The sequence below is a fragment of the Penaeus vannamei genome, chromosome 11, assembly GCF_042767895.1.
Source record: "Penaeus vannamei isolate JL-2024 chromosome 11, ASM4276789v1, whole genome shotgun sequence".
Taxonomy (NCBI): Eukaryota; Metazoa; Arthropoda; class Malacostraca; order Decapoda; family Penaeidae; genus Penaeus; species Penaeus vannamei.
In genome coordinates this window covers 32,694,428-32,702,932 of record NC_091559.1, presented here as the reverse complement: position 1 = coordinate 32,702,932, position 8,505 = coordinate 32,694,428, and positions in this window count along the sequence as shown.

The following is an 8,505-nucleotide window of genomic DNA, read 5'->3' as shown; positions in this document are numbered from 1 at the left end:
TAGAATTTAAAAGAACCGCGTCATGACATTCCCGATCGAGGAAATCGTAAATGTTACGTATGTTGAAAAATGACCTTACATTCGCTTGCACGATTGTCAGCACGTCACTCATGGTTAGTCCAGATGTCGCGGCCTCACCTTGTGTGGCGTTTGTTGCTCCCGGTAACGACGGGAACGAGCACCTGTCGTGGGCTCGTCGAGGTCAGGAAGGGATTCCTGAGATTGAGAGACTTCGAATTTTCGGGAATCGGCGGACCAATTCTTGATACTTCCTCGTCTCCCGACAGTTCTCCTGACAGGGAGAACAAGAATTATTCCCTCGGGGGGAACAAGCAGCGAGGAGGCACCGGGGCCTCGCTACTGTCGGAATCCGACAGGATGGCGTCGCCGTAGACATGGCGAGCCCCGGGCGCCGGGAGCTCAGGGTCTTTTTTGTCTTTTTCGGTGTGTATGTCTGGTGAAGAGGTGTGTTTGCGTTTGTTGTCAAAAGTACCAGGTGTAGTTTTCTTTTGTGCAGTTTCTTTATGTACTCGTTGTGGTAGTGGCTGTGAGAGTAGAGGGCTGAGTAGATGTCATGGTCGCCTCTCTGACCTCGGTGCGTTTGTTTGTTTGTGAAATTCAGGTATGCATAGGTTTTGGTCTTCGAAGATTTCCTCAGGAATCACGATGGTGGGGAAACCGTTTTTTTGTAGCATGACAGGGACTATGTTCGCGAAATTCTTGGCGTTGTATTTGGCAGCTATTAAAGCTACGTGTACGTAAGATGGGAACGTAGTTGAGAAACATAGAGCAGAACATAAACGTAAACAGTATTTTTTTCTTTCTTTCTCTCTTTCTTTTCGCCTACTAGGGATTATCATAGTGAGAGCAGGTCTCGCTATGATAGCCTATTGCAGGTGAGATCCTCGCCTGCCCTCCTCCCAGCTCCACGGAGCTGAGAGCGAGGTTCAGTGGGTTACCCTTTTCTTTTTCTTTTTCTTTTTTTTTTTCTTTTTTTTCAAAAAAAAATAGACATAGACATGAACGTAGAACGAAACAAAAAGAAAAATAGAATATGGTACACAAACGTAGAAAACACATAAACATGAATATAAATATAAACTGTTATTGTTTTGTTTCTGTTACTTTCCTTTTATAGTAATTAAACATGAACGTAACACAACTTAAAATAATGAGAAGTGGAGTAAGAGTGGAGCGGGAGAAGTAAAAGTTGTAAGAAATAGTGAGGATGGGGAAGGAGGGGGAGGGGGAGGGGGACCGGAGAGTGAGGCAGGTAGCAACTTAACTTACGTATGGAAGAGGTGTCGAGAAGGGCACGAACGAGGGGAGGTCGGCGACTAATGAGCTAATTATTATAATCACTGCGGCGAGGTACTGTTTTGGTAAAGATTTATAGAATAAGATAAACGTGTAGATTAGCAGTTCTCAAAGCGGGGGCCACGGGGGAAGTAGATTTCATATCCAAATGCTAAAAGTGCAGCAGAAAGTAATATGCGCGTCTCGGAGGCTATAACTGAAAAGAGTTCGAGAACCTCAGCGAGTGCAATCAGCGCCAAGGAAGGGCCTTGGCGCTGATTGCACTCGCTGAGGTGAAAGACTCCCTTAAAGTGTCGGTTTCTGGCCTCCATTTCAACATCATTATCCTCCTTACCCTAAAAAAAAAAAAAAAAAAAAAAAATGAAATGAAATAAAAAGCAGTTTATGTCGTAAACAAGAGCAAGATAAAACAAAACCCATAGAATTTATGACATAGATAGGCCTATTATCAGATATTTGGGGTTTGATAAAGCACTGGAAGAGGAACTGGTACCTAAGAGAGGAATCCTCTGGGAATAGGGAGGGGGGTGTAAAAAGAATACCTCCAACGTGTGTCACTGCGTCGTCAAAGGCGACTAAAAGGCATTGGGCTAGCGTGGTAAGGTGCGGCACTTTTCCTCCCTTTATGCAAACCACACATCGACGAGTTGGCCAGATTGGAAAGGCCTATGTTACAGAACGGATTCAAAAGGCTGAGAGATAAAGAACGGTCTAACTTTAAGTGTTTTAAGCAGGGGAGCGCTTGGGCAAGAATTCTTGCGATAGACCAAGAACTGTACCGATCCCTGCTTTAAACGCTTTCCAAGGCAAGCAAGCCTTGTTCAGTGATGCCAGACATGTGAAATCATAGCAGTCCTTGGAAAACGTACAAATATCAAAATAAAAAAACATATTCTCTATTTCATAGCATAGTAGATAAATTCTCGATTTAGAGAGATGAGAAGTTTTAGTAAGATATATTGTTCGTCTTATAATGGTTTCTTATAAGCAAAGACTTTTCATTCCCATAATCTCCATTAACTCTTTTCGTTTTCAATTAATTTCAATATCTTTGAATATGATTGACTTAGCAAGCGCTAGTCGAGCCATTTACGGAGGCGAAATTATTGAGTTAGCAAGACTTTGAGATTTTAAGCGAGAACTTTCACTGCTTAAAACGCTTTATGAAGATGATATTAGTATCAAGATAATTATTACCATTAACGCTGTTCTTGTTGCCATAAATATCATTACATTATTCTTTTGAATATTCTTATGGCTTATTATTATTATTATCATCATCATCATCATCATCATCATCATCATCATCATCATCATCATCATCATCATCATCATCATCATCATCATCATCATCATCATCATCATTCTTATTACTGGTATTGTGTAAATGCTAATACTTTTATTCTTATTGTTATTATTATCATCATTTTCGTTATTGCTATTGTTAATATCTTAACGGTAATCATTATCATTACCACAATTATATATCATTATTGTCATCAGTCTACCATTATAATCATCATTATCATTATCATGATCATCAGTGTCATTATCCTCATTGTTATTGTTATCACTATCATAATCGTTATTAGTTGTGAATATTGGCAATAGTAGAATCAATGTTGTCTTTATCATAATGTCATTATCATTATCGTTATCATTTTATCAATACCAATAGTAACATACTATGATGATATAGATTATTATTTTTTGCTATTATCACCACTATAGTTATCAATATTATTATTTGGATCATTATCATTGTCTTAGTACTATCATCATGATCATTAACATCATCATAATCATTACCGTTATCATTACCATCGTTACCATTTCTTTAGCAACAGTATTGAATCATTTCCATAGTTAATTGCAATAGTAGCATTACCAGAGACAAATGACGGTGAATGAAAATTAATATGATCCTAATAATAATGAGCATATTACTGACGATTAAGCCGATGAACAAACAAATGACGCTCACTCTCGCCGCCTCACATGGTCCGACCGCTTCGCCCCCCCCCCCCCCCCAACTGTCTCCTGGCCCCCGACCTCTGCTGTGCACCTTTAGCATCTTAATTACGTGGTCTTGACTTACTAAGGAAGTTCACAGAATTCAAGGGATGTCCATTCTGAGAGGGGTTTTTTTTGTTGTTGTTGTTGTTGTTACTAAACTCTATTGTCTTTGCACGTGTATCGTCACATTTCTTTTGTTGAGCAGTCTGTATAAGATCACGAAGAATCCCTGATCTAAAATTTAAACAGGGGAATCCTTTTCCAGATTTGGTCAAAGGGGAAAACATCCAGCAAAATATTATGTCGTCCTCATACTAAGGGCAATGTGCTAAAATCAGAAGAATCATAAAACAGCACAAAGGAAATCAGACAAACGGATGAAAAAATCGTTGAATCAACACGGATGAGTTATCCCCAAAACCTGTACAGTTTTGGAAGAGTGATATATTGGTTATCCATTTGGAAAATATTGATAATTGAAGTCTGACAGTAGCTGATGAGCAGTCATTTAACACATGTGTACAGAAAACGGTGGATAGAAATACTACCTCATTGTCAAATCATTTTATAAATAGACAGTTATAAAAACACCATCCCTCTCTCACTGCCTCTGTGTTCCGACTGCTGAACCCGGCGTAAGTAGTGTAGAACCTGACCTTATGCTGGCAGGATGTGACGTGTTTACAATGAGCAGGTGACGCCACTGCCAAAAGTACGATGAAGTAGCATTTATGTAATAGAAGACTCATATTGATCAAAAGTAATTCAACGTGATATAGAATTCCTCACATGGGCTGGCTCATAGAAAACTTCAGCGTCCTTGCTGAGTAACACACACACACACACACACACACATAAGCCTACACATACATGCATATGTAGGCCTATATACTCTTTTTCAGTTGTATTTGGCTAACCATTCCACGCGCAAACAAAATGAGAAGTTCAATGATGAAAGAGCAATGAGGCTTTATAATTTCACATTATAATGACCCAAACAAGCCAATGGGACCTTTAGAGCAATTCAACTTGGTAAAGAGGATTATTATCAACTCGACTACCTCGTTTACCGGTTTGATTCACATGAGGTTCGGGAGGACGTAGAGGTTAATGATTAAAATAATGTAATGTTGACATAAAAAATGATATTCGTAGTAGTAGTAGTAATGATAATAATAAGAATATTGATAAAGATAATAATGATGATAATGATAATAATAATGATATACATATACATACATACATAATATATATATATATATATATATATATATATATATATATATATATATATATATATGTGTGTGTGTGTGTGTGTGTGTGTGTGTGTGTGTGTGTGTGTGTGTGTGTGTGTGTGTACAGTATATATATATATATATATATATATATATATATATATATATATATATATATATATATATTATATATATATTATATATATATATTATATATATACATATATATATATATATATATATTATATGTGTGTGCGTGTGTGTGTGTGTGTGCATGTGTGTTTATTTATTTATCTATTTATTTATTCATCTTTATATATGTACATACATATATATGTATGCATGCATGTATACATATGTTTAAATATATATGTATATATGTACATGTGTGTGTGTGTGTGTGTGTATGTGTGTGTGTGTGTGTGTGTGTGTGTGTGTGTGTGTGTGTGTGTGTGTGTGTGCGAGTGTATGTATATATGTATATATATATTTATTTATATATATACATATATTTATGTATGTACATACATATGTATGCATGTATGTATACATATGTTTAAATATATATGTACATATATGTGTATATGTATGTATGTATGTGTGTGTGTGTGTGTGTGTACGAACACATATGTATGCACACACACACAGACCCGCGCGCGCGTATATATTTTTAAGCTAGTACTTAGTGCAATAATATCCTCGTTAACATCATCAGCGTTACTAATAATGCACCATACAGTGTGGCATCAAATGTGAATTCCCATTTTCTTCGTTTCAAAAGAGGCAGAGGTGCTCCGCTCGCTCATCAATTCAGTGCAATTCAAGCACGAAGTAAAGAAGGGAAAAAACGAAGAGTGGGAGAGAGAGAGAGAGAGGAGACAGTAGGGTGTGAAAAGGAAATAAGTTCTAGAATAAAAAAGAAATGGAGGACGAAACTTGCATGGTTAGATATATATTTATACTCCCGTTCATGACTGGAGTGCAGAGGAGGGGGGTAAGCAATTAACTGGATTTATTCGTTGACTGCAGGGCTTTTAAGTGTAACATTTTTGAAACATGGAGAAAGGCCTGGGATATGCTTAATAAACAATCCCCCTTAACGCTATCTCAGGCGACCTGTTAGAAATTACTGACTACATGTTCTCTGCAAATCCATGTCACTTTAAGGGCCCACTCCATGTGACCCGAGCGTGTATTCTTACAAGACGCCAGCAAAAGCTAACCTTAAATTATCATCCGCGCAGACAGTGAATCGGGTATGATTTGTACCTACATATAATGCAATTTGAAACTCGTATTTTACCTTCTCAAAATAATGTTTAACATTCATGTGTAACGAAAACTCTTATACATCTCTTTCAAACGAATTTTGTATAAAAAAAAAGAAAAAAAAAGGGATTAAACGTATCACAGATGTTTGGCTATCGAGATTGTGCTAAAGTCGCCAGTCATACCAGTTGTTTTTTTTTTTTTTTTTTTTTACATCACATATTTCAAGTCTAATGTTGGCATTGGGTTTTTAACATAATTTTAATGGATGATACTAGTTGTCAGCGAAAATATTTGCGAAATATCACGAGCGAAATAATCACAGGCTTCGTTCCAAGCATACTGGATCTTATATTTGTATTGCCACTCCACGCGCCGTAGGGATGTACTGTATCGGCTGGAACTCTAGGGAATTCTACGTCCACCTCATCGAGCAGCGTTTGGCCAGCTCGCAAAATACATAGGCTGCATCACATCTAAAAGTGAATGAAAAATGAGTATTACGTATCCAATACCTACCAATTCTACCTAGGATTATAATCAAAATGACGGGTAGTCAATTAACACGATATTTTTTCCCTGCAGTGAACTCTAACCACTCACGTCTTGGCTGTTTTTAATTCCTCTGGAGTGAACGTATTTTCGGTCACCGCTCTTGACTGCACTTCGAACGCAGCTGACGTACCCATGAAAGACAACGACGACCTCTCGCTCGTTTCGGTCGGCGCCCAACAGCCGCAACGAGCCCGTCCGAAGCACCGAAGTACCGAACAAGCATACAAGGTCCTTGGCACGTGGCGTCTTAACCGCGTAAGGTTAACCTCTCCGGACCCGGCGTAGGTACCGGTAGAAGAGACGAGACGAAACAAGACACCAGACGAAAGACGCCGGAAAGCGGAGACGGACAACAGCACATTTTTCAGGTTATGTCTCCCACATTGAACGCTACCGATTCCCTTGTGTTCCGGACAAACGCGAGCGTGACTAATCATAACTTCAGTGACCGTGATCGCGAGTAACTGTGCCCGTGCGTGACCATCAGCTGACGTTAATATGAACAGTATTTGTGAACGTTGTTTCGAGTTGTTATATATATATATATATATATATATATATATATATATATATATATATATATATATATATATATATATATATATTATCGTTATTAATTTCTCTTATCTATTGTATGTTGGATATTATTCAATACTTTTTCTTGTATAACGAATGGTTTATTTATTCACCTCATATATATATCCAATTCACTTAATTATAATCACAATAGATGAACGGTAAACAATATCTATCTATACCAATGAACACTGAAAACCCTCTGGAGAGAAGACTAAAAAAACGTAACAAACAGTAAAATTCAGGAGTACTCAACTCCTCGGTGGCAGCAACCAGTTTATATAAGCTACCCCTACCAATCATATAAGCATGATCAAAATAGCTTTAACATCGCTACACCTAAGCACGGTTGCTGCTTGCCTCACTCCAGCCAGGGCTCAGCCTCTCCTTCAAGTGGGCTAAAGAAGATATTTGCTGAAAATGTTAGTTTGATTAGTAGATAAAATGTGAAGTAGAGATTATTAGGATAAGAAAAGAGACTGCAAAGTTGAAACAGTGTATGAAAAGGCACACACATTTTACACACCGTTGGGGGAAGCTGCGCGTGTATGAAGCGTTGTTATCGAAAAAGATCGCAAGCAGCTTACGTATCACAAATGATATACATTTTTTATTATGCATTTTTTTTTCTTACAAACGTTAAATTCTTAGTAATTCATACTTAGATAAGTACATTGCAACATCTAGCACATACTGCAAACACTGACATTCTCTTAATTACAAGACGGGCGTAGCCATTCGGTGGGTGACCTTACTACAGGGGATACAGGAAATCCTTTCAGCAACTTACAGCTGATTTCAGTTGAAACTTTATTACCAGTTCATTGTACAACGTCAAGGCTGCCCAAATTAATTAATGGCATATCGTATTGCATAGTTATAAGGGCGCAATTTTTCATGGTTTCCTTACGAAACTGAGTGTACTATAGTGTTTTCCCCAGCTGAGATCCTTGCAAACTACAACGCGGGTCGTGCAGAGTGCAATTTACGGACAGGGTAGCTACTTTTAAAAAATGGTAGCAGGCATGTCTTGCAGCATGAACCACCCATCACGACTCTGAAGCCCTTACTCGTAGGTGTAAACAGGACTTAGCCTACTTTACTTGTTATCTTTAATTTCTTATTATCGTTATAATTACCTTTAGATCGTCGTATTTAACTTTCCATTCTTTATTATCATTATTACTTTGTTTAATCATGTCCATCCTTCTCTAAAATCAAGTAAAATAAAATAAATAAATGGTAAAAGAACTAATGAAGGATAAAAGCAAAACCAAAAAGTTCCAAGAAAAACCTGAGATCCCCTCAGTCTGTATATTCTCAAAAATGTACAGTTCATATATCACACCCATTCTGGCTTCTTACAAAGAATGAAAATATACTTATCTCTCTCTCGTAGTTCTCAAGAAAATAAATACACCAAGGAGGCGTCCGGTGAGGCCGGGCGCCCCGTGAACCACACACTCCTACTCGGACAAGTGAATCACCCAAGAGAGTGATACGCGACAAGACTGTAGATTTTAGCAACTCGAGGTCG